The sequence below is a fragment of the Carassius carassius genome, chromosome 27 (genome assembly GCF_963082965.1).
Source record: "Carassius carassius chromosome 27, fCarCar2.1, whole genome shotgun sequence".
In the NCBI taxonomy this organism is placed as follows: domain Eukaryota; kingdom Metazoa; phylum Chordata; class Actinopteri; order Cypriniformes; family Cyprinidae; genus Carassius; species Carassius carassius.
Genome location: NC_081781.1, coordinates 18544712 through 18558264, shown reverse-complemented (window position 1 = coordinate 18558264; position 13553 = coordinate 18544712). Strand labels below are relative to the sequence as shown.

At 35.9% G+C, this 13553-nt stretch overlaps 1 non-coding gene across 1 annotated transcript; it reads right to left on the bottom strand.

The window, feature by feature from the left end:
* Nucleotides 1-217: 217 nt before the first annotated feature.
* Nucleotides 218-289, bottom strand: trnae-cuc (transfer RNA glutamic acid (anticodon CUC)). The gene has a single exon. It is a non-coding gene; the product is annotated as a tRNA-Glu (tRNA).
* Nucleotides 290-13553: the final 13264 nt, after the last annotated feature.

Genomic DNA, 13553 nt, shown 5'->3' with positions numbered 1-13553 from the left:
GCAGTGGGCAGCCATTTATGCTGCGGCGCCCGGGGAGCAGTTGGGGGTTCGATGCCTTGCTCAAGGGCATCTAAGTCATGGTATTGAGGGTGAAGAGAGCACTGTACATGCACTCACCCCACCCACAATTCCTGCCGGCCCGGGACTCAAACTCACAACCTTTCGATTGGAAGTCCGACTCTCTAACCATTAGGCCACGACTTCCCTAAATATTTCGTTCCCTGACCGGGAATCGAACCCGGGCCACGGCGGTGAGAGCGCCGAATCCTAACCACTAGACCACCATTGATATTCATTCATTAAGCAGATGCTATCATAAAAAGATTTACAAATGTGGAATGCTACAAAAATTGTTAGCAACAGAGAACTAGGAAAAAAACTTAATAATTAAGTAATATTAATAATTGTAAAATTTTAAAAATGTTTTCTGATTAATTTCAGTTACTTTAATTATTAATATCTGATTTTTAATTTGATACAATTGTTCAAATACAAACAAAAAATTATTACTAATAAAATGAACACTTCAAAAATCCTCTTTAAAGCGAAGATTCTGTTCCGTGTTTCTCTCTTTCTGCTCCCTGTTGTTTCCTTTCTAATGTAACTTTTTAAATATACTGTAGCTTTAAAAAAAGAATGAGATAAAAATGAATTTCTATTTCATTAATTTCTATTAAGATCTGTCTGTACATGAGGGACTGTTGTGTGTTTCTTTGGAGCATGGTCACCTAATGTGCTCTTATTATGACTCTTCAAAAATCTGAAGAGAACAAAATAAAACTGTTTAATACCAAATGAGGTTAATTTGTTAATTACATATATGTATGCATTTCTTATTTAGGGTAAGATTTCACAACAATGATGTACTAAAAAAGATGTACTGTTTTTTTTTTTTTTTAATGGATACCTAATACGCATGCTCATGACGTCACTGTCATTATTTCAGTGATGCCAGTAATTATCAGAGAATTTCCAAAGTACTGTTTGGTTTCAGAAACCCCTATTGGCTGGCATGACACATTAGAACTCTGATTGGCCACAGAGTTTCCCACTGGCATTATGAGCAGTTAAGATTAATGTCTGTCATATAAGGCAGTTACAGTCTTGGTATCCATGGTCAAACAGACTATGGGAGTGTGAAATATGAGCCTATTTACAGAGCAAAGGCCCAGAGCTGTGACTTAACATAAGCACCATGCTTCAGTTTCTGTTCACCTGGAGATCAGCCCCCAGCAGGGCTTTAACTAATACACCTGTCACCCCATTTCACACCCACACGTGCGCCCAAACCCACACACTTAGTCTAACTACTGTATGTGTCTGTATCTTTTCCTTTTATTTTCTCATTCTTTCATGTGCGCCCAAACCCACACACTTAGTCTAACTACTGTATGGGTCTGTATCTTTTTCCTTTTATTTTCTCATTCTTTCATGTACAAAGGCCTGCGCACCTGGTCTAGGAAAACTCCCATGACTTTAATTAAGATTCCACATCTGCTATCAAGAAGTGAGACATGAAGTCACTGACTTGACACCACAGACAAATACTGAATCATGCACCTGTATATGTCAAGAAAGGAGATAACACACTCGATGTGTCTGATTAAAATAATGGAAAAATATGCAGTCACATTAGCAAAAGTTTGCTGACAATAAGGTCCATTGTCAGTAATGTTGGGTAAGGGTTCTCAAAAAAGTAATCCACTACAAATGACTAATTACTTCAGTAATCTCTGTAAAACTGTAATTCATTACATTACTGATTACTGCATTTATCAGGTTACTAGTTATTTTACTTTATTTTATTATTATTTTTACGTACAGATAAGAGTAACAAATCATTTGAAAGTGTAAAAGGTATACTTTTATTTGTATACACTCGCAATGTCATCAAAATTTTTGTATTTATGTTTTGCCTTTGTAAGATTAAGAAAACAAATAGGGTGCGCTTTCTGCATTCATCTTTCTGAAACGAACACGAATAAGATGAGAATAAGACAAAGCGAATAAGTTGACACCATGCAAGAAATATATCTAAAGAAAGCATGAAGTGTCTTTTTTTAAATGAAGTAAGTCATGGTGAAAAAAAATAGTCTTGTGTGAAACCAACACGAGGTACAGTCTTGATCTCACCTATAATTTGATCACGCCCATGCACATCGCACACTATAAGATCATCCACATGAAACCAGGCCTGAGACGCACAAAAACGTGAATGCCCACATCGCCTCCATAAACAAATAAAGATTTGTCAAGTTCATCCCTGCCAATTTAAATTTTTCCGACGCGGCTTAATCCAGATAAAGCTCTCATTCTGATGAATCGTTTATTGTTACTTATATTAGTGTTTTTACTTTGACAAACTTGTACACATTCACTTGTTGAACTTTTTCCAAACTATAATGCCGGACTAAAATATGTGAAATCGAGTGCAACATTTTGAAATCTGATAGGCAATCTTTAATTGCATCTGAATATTGTAGGAGTCATCTGCATTTTAGCTTGCATTCTTTGGCGATTTATTAAAGGACACGCTGACGTGCAAAATGATTTTACTCCACATTTTTGAACATTGCATTTGTAAATTAAGTAACACAATTTTATTGACATAAACTTTAAACAAATTACATACATTTAAAATGTAATGCATGACATTACTGTGTTACAAGGAAAAGTACTCTGAAATACGTTATACCCAACTCTGATCAGCAAAGCTCTCACGGAAGTCCATTTGGTGCATTTGTGCCAAAAAATTTCACCCTCCAAACAATTAACGGTGTAGTCACATAGCAAAATCTGTCAAAAGTATACATGTATGAACGAATGGAGTCTAAAATGGAGTGTCTGTTTACACTAAGTTCAAATAGCCCACCTTGTTGGCAGGTCTATTTACACTAACTTCGCCCACCAACATGTGGTAGGGTTAGACAACGTTGCAGAAGACACCCTTTAAACAGCAGCTCCAGTGGCGCATCACAGTTATTTTTTTCAAATAATAGTTCAAAATCGCTTTTTGCCAAATTAACTCTTCTCCCTTTTCACATCACACATCACATCAGAAGGGCATTTATTTTCAATAAAAATGAAGGAAATAATCGAAAAGTAGAAAATAACATGCTTCATGTGTTAATCGGTTAAGGTTAGGCCAAAGAAGGCTTTATTGTACCAAAGCAGCATCCATTTAATCATTTTAATAAAAAATATATATATAATTAATACTCAATCATGTCTGTAGGTCTCTTCAACCTGCAACAGTGTTAAAGTAGCCCAATTCCAATGAAAAACTGTAGACTTGGCAACACTGACCAGAGCTCACACAAAGCTTACTTTCAAACCAACCAGCTTTTTGTTGATGGTTAGTTGTCTGTTGTCACATGTGTATATGTATAAAGCACAGCTCACACAAACAAGTCACTTTTAAAACAAGCAACCATTTCTTGGTCAATGACGCAAATCCACATGACCAATTGTGAAATTTGCATATCTAAAACTTCCGTCCACATGCAAAATTCCAGATTTTGTGGATCACTATTACTGGATATCGCTGGCAAAAGTTTGTTGAGTAAAGGTGGAGGCACATTTACTGTTGCTCCTTGAAATTTCAATGCAACATCCATTAAATCCTATTGGAAACAATGCAATTGTGAGTTTCGCACTAGAGCAAAAAAAAAAAGTTCCACACATGGATTTTGCTCATGTTGAAGTTGGTCAGGCAAATTTGCAGTGTTGAAAGCAAAAAGCTGCTTGGTTTGACAGTGACTTCTGTATCACCTGTGCTGATATATCTGACCTAAATTTTGTGACAGTACCTTCATTGTAAATCTGATGGCATCTTAATAAGGTTTAAGGTAGAATTAAAAAAATAATGTCATTTTGCGAAATCAAACGCCCACTCCATCTGCTCCTTCCTCTTCAGATAGCGGCTCTCCATTGATATCACACACTTCATTTACAGCCCTCAGACTTCTGTACCAATTACACCTCATATCAAAAGGCACAAGGGCTGACATGTCCTACAAAGAGCCTGATTAAAGCCTCACATAAACACACATGTATCCTCGCACAATTTATTAGCCGGAGGACAGAAAGGATATTTTACCTCAGTAGATAGCATCTCCACTCTTAATGGCCCACTGAACATTCGTGCACACACACACTCACACACACACACACACACACACACACACACACACACACACAGCACGTGGAGGAATGGCAGGTTTTCATAGCACATCCTGTGGGCTCTTTGACTGGCATGGAGGAATGAGACAGGTTCTCCGCTAACAAGCCAACTTTTTTTATTTCCTCTCCTGTCAAATGGCTCTAATATTAATCCGTGGTGCTATGAGACAGTAAAACTCCTAGCATGCAATTTCCGTCTGTTTCTTGCAAAGGAGAGATGGTATTGATCAGCGGATGTCTCCGAGCATGCACGTGGGCATGCGCATGCGTGTATTATATATTATATGCACGTCCCTCTCAAGGACGTACTTCAAACAGGAGGCCTGTCAGTCAACTGGTGGCTGGATTAAATTGAAGAATGCGTTTGGAGGCATTTCCCTTCCTCCCAACCTGTAAACACCACCCACCAGTACCTGCTGAATCCATCCATCAGCACAGCTTTGTTTGCTTGCTTTGTAAAATATGTGAATTCCAGCTCCGTATTTGTTATTGCTGGTTAAAGCTTCACTTGGATGTGGCATTTTATCCTTAACCGTAGTAAACATGCAGAATTGGATTTGGTACCCGAGGCAGGACAACAGAGATGCACGGATAAAATGGGTTTAAATTAGGGCTGTTTAATTGAATTACTTTTATGATATGCTGATTATTTAATCCAATCATGTACATGTACTCATATTTGCTGGGGAAATTATTTCATAAATTATTGGGACATTAAAAAATGCCTTTTGTATTGTTTTGTTTATTTATTATTATTGTTTTTGTTTTGTTTTTTTGCTCTGTGTATACATGTAGATTGAAGTCTTTCATTATACAATTAAGATGTTTTAGTTAAAAATGTAAAAATTACTTTAACTTTTAAAAACATCTGCATTCTTTTTCATTCTGTTGCACTCTATCCAGATGTTTTTGAATGTAAGGTGGTGTCTTCTGTGAATAGCAGAAGCAAAATCATTTTCTCCATCAAGATCTGGCATTTTCTGGCATGATTTTCTCCTCCTCAAACCAATAAAGCAAAACACCACCCCTGAGTCCATTCTAAAGATTTCATTGCTCATGTCATTTACAATGATGATTGCCTACAATTCTGAAAAGAAAAAAAAAAGTACTAACCCCTAACCCTACCCTAAACCCAACCTTAATAGCATGGTTGCACATTGCAATAGGTTGCATTACTGTGTATCATAATTGTATCTATGAATTATTATTATTTTTTATTTTTATTTTTTTTTCTTGAGCGTTGACTGGTGATGCATTTAACCAATAAAATCCATTGTGTGTAAGGGTTTGTGCTTTCCCACTTAGGTGGAAATCACACACATCAATGACCTTTGGCAACACTGAACATGACTAGTGACAAATTATTATTGTTGTCGGCTTAGAAATTATTAACATTTTGCAGCAATTCAGTGTGGCAGCTATTAATGTTAGTGAAGCTCATCAACAAGATGATTTCACTCTTCCATATGATTTTGATGTCTATATGAAAGAAAAAAGAATGATGCACGGAAAACTGTCAAATTACTGTCTTTCTGACTGAGTTTGATGCATGCATTCATAATTGTTTGTCTAGTTAATGAGTTGATGCATTTGCACTGCTGCAAGATAAAGCTAATTCCTTCTTTCTTTCTTTTTTACCAGCAATACATTTAATTTGTGATCAGATTTTCAAAGACTATTTTTATTTTTTATTTTTATAAATAATTAATCACACTAAATTAACACATTAAACTGACAGTTCTAGCGTAAAATCCTATATTTTTCAGTGGCTGAGAATGATCATAAATGAACTGACAAAAGCAAGCCATAAATCAGTGAAAACTGATGAAAGATTTAATTTATCCTTTAGAAAACAATTATAGAAGCAGTTTGAATACTATGAAAGCCAGATGTGCTTTAAAGATCTCATAGCCTACATGTCTGTCAGAGAAGTTGCACGAGAATTAATGGGATTTTAGCTGACATCTGCACTGATACTATGTTGCTATTTTGGGCCTTCGACATGTTCTGTTGATTAAAATAATGATACTGAATTATCACTTAGTGATATATTTTGACATCAGCTAGTCTGCCACCCTTACAAAAAGAACAAAATGCCAATTAATGAGGAGACCGTGGCGGAAGAATTAGGGATTACTGAGAAGGTTTAAGGTAGAGAACACCTGCAAATAAGATAACTGATTACAATGATTTCTCTGAGATCAACTGTAGAAGAAAAGCTTTGCTTTTTCCAACAATAAAGTTTAATTTTGGCATCTGGAACTCTACGTCTTGAGTAATTTTTTAAAGAGAGAGACAAGTTGCTCCACTAGAACACAAGCATGCTTTTGTGTAATAGTCTAAAGTTGTGATGTTATGTGGGGGTGAAACAGAGAGGGGATGATTGAGCTAATGATGTACTGTGAGAATCCAGCGCAGTGAATCATTAATGTATCAGTATATCATGGCTGTATGTAATGACCTCGCCGCATGGAGAGAGAGAGCTGGTCAGAGACAGCACTGAATCATCACCATCACTGGCCGAAAACAACTCATGCCTCTAATAAATAGCTTTTATAATCACACCTCCCTCCCCCTCACTCTCGCTCAATCTATTTTTCCACTCTTTTGTTGTTTTTGCTCGCTTCTTTCCTTCGGTCATGCTCTAAACTATCTTGCCGCAGCAAAGCGCGAAAGTATTTCCGGTGCTCTTGGGCTCTATGGGATAATGTTGTGCATCACGGAGACTCCAGATGCAGAAAGTGCAGGTGGCTCTCCGGCAGTGGTGATTGATTTTATATGTGCAGAGAAAGCGGCTCATATTCCCTGATGTGCCCTGACAGGACTTCCTAAACACCCCCTACACACACACGCACACACACACATATACATTTTAATCTGTGGGAGATGCGTTTAGTGGAGCGAATCTGTCACCTCCACCACTTCATCATCATCTTCTTCCTCGCAATGGTGAAGATCAAGTAGTTCTACCACACGTGCAGACTAGGCTTGAATGCTGTACAGGTACTAAAATATCTTGTCTGATATCATGTTTGTAAAATTTGAAGAAAATCCTGGTTACTGTTTTAACAAATACAATTTCATTCTTGAGATTATATGTGTTTCATTTGGCGATTTATCAAGTTATATGGAGATGTTAAACAAAAGTTTAGTAATTTGCACTATTTAGTACATATTTTATTTATTAACAAGTATGAAATGTTATGCAGGAATTAATTAAAAGACTATAAATAAAGCACAAATGTACATAAAACTACCATTTAAAAGATTTGGGTTGGAAAGACAGTATATATACGTGTATATATATATATATATATATATATATATATATATATATATATATATATATATATATATATATATATATATAGTGAAATGTTATAAGAATTTAAAAAATATCTGTTCTAATTTAATATATATTTTAAAATGTAATGTATTCCTTTGAATTCTGGCAACCCCTGTACCAGTCTTCAGTGTCACATGGTCCTTCATAAATCATTCTGAATATGCTGATTTGATATTAAAGAAGCATTTATTATTATCAATGTTAATGTTGTGCTGCTTCATAGCATTTATTTGAAAATAGAAATGTTTTGGAACAACATAATTCTTTACAGTCACGTTTGATCAATTAAATTCTTTCTTACTGAATTTATTTCTTTAAAAAAAATACATACCATCTACGTACTGGATACTATTAAAGATATACTGTATACAGTATATATTCCACAACAATTCATCAGATTGAACAATGCAACAGTTACAAATTATTTTCTTTTCTTAAAAAGGAACTGTCAATGAGCTAGTACAAAAACATATAAATAAATAAAAAACATTATGAGATTAATCACAAATTACTGACATCAAATTGCTGAATCTAGGGACAGTTTCATTTGACAGTTTAATTTTATCAGTCACCAGAGGCTATTTATATGCTGCCTAAAGTATCGATTTAGTACCCTGACTCGGTACCAGAGCCAAAAATTTTGGTATCGATCCAAAACTACAGCAGTTAGCATCTCCGCAGGCACTGACTGAGTTTCACTTTCCTTGTGTTTGCAGAACTTCTTAATGAGAGGGCTTTATCAATGTATTAATAATGTCAAATTCAGTTCATAATTTCAAATGCCAGAACCAGCATATAAATGTGAGCATGATTATTTTTATATCACCGAGAGATGTTTTTCCAGACCTGTTGTTATGGGGCTTTGGTTTTAAATTGGAAACAGGTGGTTCATAATTACACAAATAAAAGATCATTGTTCTAATTGTTATTCATCCAATTGTGTACAAAATGTGATTTGATGACACGTGATGCTGTGATAAGAGGGAATGTGCTACTCATAGCAGCTGGAACAGAAATTGAAAAATTAACAAGATTCAGCTTGACTCTTTCCAATTATAAACATTATATGGAAACACATTTTGCAATGTATTTTTGGCTCAAGCATCTATATGTAGACCACTTGCAATATTTATAATGCAATCAGAAATCAGTGGCGCTCAGTAGAGTAGATACCACATGAAAATGATATATAACAGACACAAGATAGCCATGAATAATATGGAATATTTACTAAATAATGCATGATGCGGAAGGGCCGCTTCATCTCTTGGCTTGCATTACACAGCTTGCATTTCTCATGTGGAGGTGTGTGAGTTATTGGAAATGTATATGTAATGTACCATGTGTATGTGGTATGAATCAAATTTTGACATTGAGACACCAGGTGCTATAACCCCACATCATAACAGTGTTGTGGAAGCAGCTACTGAAACTATAGTGTGACAGCACCTATTTAAATACACCTGCAAATGATAAATTCTGTAATTAGAGCATTTATTCAACACACACACATACATACTCACACACACACATGCACACAAAACTGAAGAACGCTTGAAAACATTTGATGAGCACAATTTTTAACCCTTTCTTAATGTATTTTCTGTTTGAACAAGTAATAAGTTGGGTAGGAACATTCCCAATGAATGACACCCCCCCCCCCTCAAAAAAAAACATCACAACACTGATACTTTATCGAAAAAGTAGCTTGTTAAACAGCTGAGCTACTTTTAGCCACTTACTCCCCATCACTGCATCATGACCCTCCTTGCTCTGCTATTGTATGTGTCTAAGAAGACAACAAGGATGAGGAATTTTGTCCTTCTAGCTCTCCTGACAACAAACTACTTAAGAATTAACAAATGGGTATGAAACCAATGGACAGGAAAAATTCTTCCTCAATACAAAAGCCAAAATATCAAGATTTAGTGACAGCATTAGAGCGAAAGGAAATGCATGAGAGAGAGAGAGAGAGAGAGAGAGAGAGAGAGAGAGAGAGAGAGAGAAAGAGTAAGGGGATGTGTGTACTGTAACAATAGGCCCCTGCAGAGATGATTTAAGGGAATATAATGGAAGTGACCGATTGCATAGAACTCACATACTCAAACTGCGAGTCTTTCTTTCACTCTCCTTCCAACATGGGTGTATGCCCGCACATAGAGTCGATGCTTTTCTGACTTGGACTTTAATGCAGGGGCCATTACTCAACTTTCTGAATACCCTCATGCATAGTGTATGAGCCAAGAGGTGATTCCTATTCCAATTCATTTATTATTGCACTTAGAGCCAAATCCTACTGTAATTTCATTTTCAAAGTGAATCATATTCTTGCATTGCAGAAATATTTAGACTGATATCAGTAGACCTTTGAATCAATCATATCTCAGAATCGCCTAGAGTGCTCATGCTCGTAGCCTCATATTAATGAGTCTACTTATAGCAGCAGCACTGCCTCCAAAACCGCAATAAACTCCATGAAATAAATCATATTGTATATTACTTATTTCATTTTGACCACAGCTGTAGCATTGCTGTGCAATATATCTTTGCTTTCCAGATGGTTAGAGGTTTGATGTAGGTAAATATCTAATATTCAGATTTCTCCAACATGCCACCCCATTCGTCTGGGTTATGTCACTCTCTGCTTCTGTCTGCCAGTGTTGGGACTAACAAGTATATTTCCAAAATATTTTTCAGTAACGAGCCACCTTTACCAATGAGTAGCATGGTGGCCAAGCTCTATACAGCTCTGTTTAAATGTTAGATTAATCAAACTTATTTATTTATTTATTTATTTATTTATTTTTCAGACAATCCTCCCTTTATGTAGTGTTGGAAGATCTGATTAATTCTACTGAACCTGTTTGTTCTAAAAAGTGAGCTTTATGGTTGATGTATTTTTGTAAGCATCACCCTGGTTTCCTCCAAAAAAAAAGAAAAAAAAATTGTATTAAACAAAAAAATTGATTGGCTTTGGGATTATTGTAGTAAATAAGCTCTGTGACCAGCAAAAGCTTTAGATTTTTACATGTTTTGTGTATCATAAAAATTAAAATCTTCACAAATAAGCACAGCTTGTATAAATTTGCAAGAATTGTAATGATAACATGAAGTTGCATAACTTCATTTCACCACTATTGAACTTCTGGCAACACTTTTATTCTTCAATAAATAACTAAATAAATCCTTGAGGGTTTGAGTCAGAATAGTTTGCAATTGCGCAATTATAAATGCAATAAGGCTATGAAAGCAGATTTTAGTGAACAGATGAGTTTACCTGATCGGTACGATGACGTTTATTATCCCCGAAACCCTGTCACACTTGTTAGCAACTGCCTCTTTTATGACAACTAAAAGCTCTTAAAAACTCACAAAGTGGCTGGTTAGTTTATGTTACGCAAATACCTTATTTCAGGCATTTAACAAAAAAACCCATTCCAAAAAAAAAAAAAGACACAGACACAGACACACACACACATGTTTGTTTTTTGTGAAAAGTGGGGACATCCCATAGGCATAATGGTTTATACTGTACAAACTGTATATTCTATGGCCCTTCACCAACCCTACACCTAACCCTAACCCTCACAGGAAAATTTGTGCATTTTTACTTTCTCAAAAAAACTCATTCTGTATGATTTATAAGCATTTAGAAAAATGGGGACATGGGTTATGTCCTCATAAGTCACCCTCTCCTTGTAATACCTGTGTCATACCCATGTCATTATACAGAGTTGTGTCCTGATATGTCACAAAAACAAGAGCACACACACACGCAAAATTGACTTCAGGACGACGGAATTGAAAGTGCTAAAATGCTCGTTTCCGGGTTCCCACTCATTCTAGTGAAATGGAACATTTTGAATGGTTCTCTTTCATGCTCTTTCATGAAAGTCCAATTTGTTCAGTTAAATGGGTTTGTTCTGAGTGGTTAAAACTCTGAAAAGTATGTTCATTCAAAAGCAAAACTGGTTTAAATGTTCATCTCTCTCATATGTATTGCTAAAAAAGTACACTTATAAAGTGAAAGTGACATACAGCCAAGTATGGTGACCCATACTAAGAATTTGTGCTCTGCATTTAACCCATCCAAAATGCACACACACAGCAGTGAACACACACACACTGTGAACACACACCCGAAGCAGTGGGCAGCCATTTATGCTGCGGCACCTGTTGAGCAGTTTGGGGTTCGGTGCCTTGCTCAAGGGCACCTCAGTTGTAGTATTGCCGGGCCGGCCCAAGACTCAAACCCACAACCCTAGGGTTAGGAGTCAAACTCTCTAACCACTAGGCCACGACTTCCCCAAAAATGCTCCAAAGACAGAAGAGGGCTCATCCACTCGTCATTGTAGCGAATAAATTTCTTGTAGCCTAATTGGTCTTCCCCTATTTTAAAAGTTGGAGAATTCAATTCATTCTAGTGAATCAGTTTGTTCAGATGGTTCATGTAAATCAGGGGTGCCCACACTTTTTTTGTGTGTGTGTGGGGATCTACTTTTCAAATGAGAAACTCACTGAGATCTACCAAGTAAAAAAAAAATAATAATAAAATAATAATTCATATAAAATAAATATATATAAAGCTTGTTGGGATATATCTTTATATTGCATTAATTTCATTTCATTTTAAAATAAAAAAAACGATGTTCAATTCTCAGTAGGCCTACATTTAGAAGCCTTTGTAATATAGTGTTATTTATTTTCAATCCCATGTAATTATTTTAAACAAAACAAATTCAAGATAGATTTAAACATTCTGTGTTTTTTTTTTTGCCAACAGACTTTGCAAAAATGTCACTGCAGATATTCTGTACAATTTAAAAGTATGTAAAGGACTGCATATAAACTATGGATCCATTCAGAATCACTAAACACACCAAAAAATACAAATGAAAAATAAAAAACATTCTGAATGTGTGGAACCTCAGCGATCTAAAGGCAGCAGTGAATAGTTTTTTCTGTTAGAACTCATTCTTTGTTTGGAGTGTCTGATGCCCATATGTAGGCTACATAAACACCACAGATTCTCACAAACTTCTCCAAAATGAGCTTCCATTATATAATACTCGCTATATACAACTATGTGAATATACTGAACTGTGTTCAAGCTGAAATGTTATAGTGATCAGAGCTCCGAAGGTGCACGGTTCATTTGCGCATCAATAATAATGGACACACGAGTGACTAATGTACGACTCCTGTGTCTGTCACTAATTGTCTTTGTCTTGATTACAGTTGTCATCCATCAAAACTTTACTAACATGACCCTGGCTTGATTTATCCAGCCGGGAGCTGTAGTTTGCGTATCATATGCTCATACAGTGGTTTTGAGCTGCTGTTCACACAGCACGAAGAAAAACAGCTAGAGCTGCTCCGAATATATCACAGAATACATAGAGAAGTGGTGCTGTTATATATATAACATAGCCTAAGTGAATTTAGTAGTTATTAGTTTAGTACTGTAAGTAAATGTAATGTAACTACATCAGTATTTACAGTATTATTGTACTGTATGTAGTACTGTATGTAGTATGTAGTCATTTTTATACACCTAAGATTTTAAAGATTTATAGCTAAAAAGATAGGCCTACTGTACTCCTAAGTAACTTGCTACTTTTTGATTGTAGCTTTTTCCTACCTTAAATTATGATTGCTAGTTTCAAAGTAGCTCCCCCAACACTGCTATCTACATAGCTTATTGTTTGAATGATTACCTGCAGAACCCTCATGTTAAAAAGACATTTAGCAATAAAAACGTCCTAATACTTATTATCAGCAGCTCTTTGGAGAACAGGAATATTGATCACAAAACGTCTTGTATACTCCATGGGGCGCAAATTGTGAACCAGTATTGATTGCATTGCCTGAATATCAATTGCACTGACCTTAACCCATCCTAAGCACCCTCCTTCCCTCGATAAAAAGTGAAGCATCCTTATGTTGATGCAGCATTTAAACACAAGGAAACACAGTTGAGACCAAGTCGGTGGCAGGCAATAAATGAGCAAAGGCAAAGTTCATC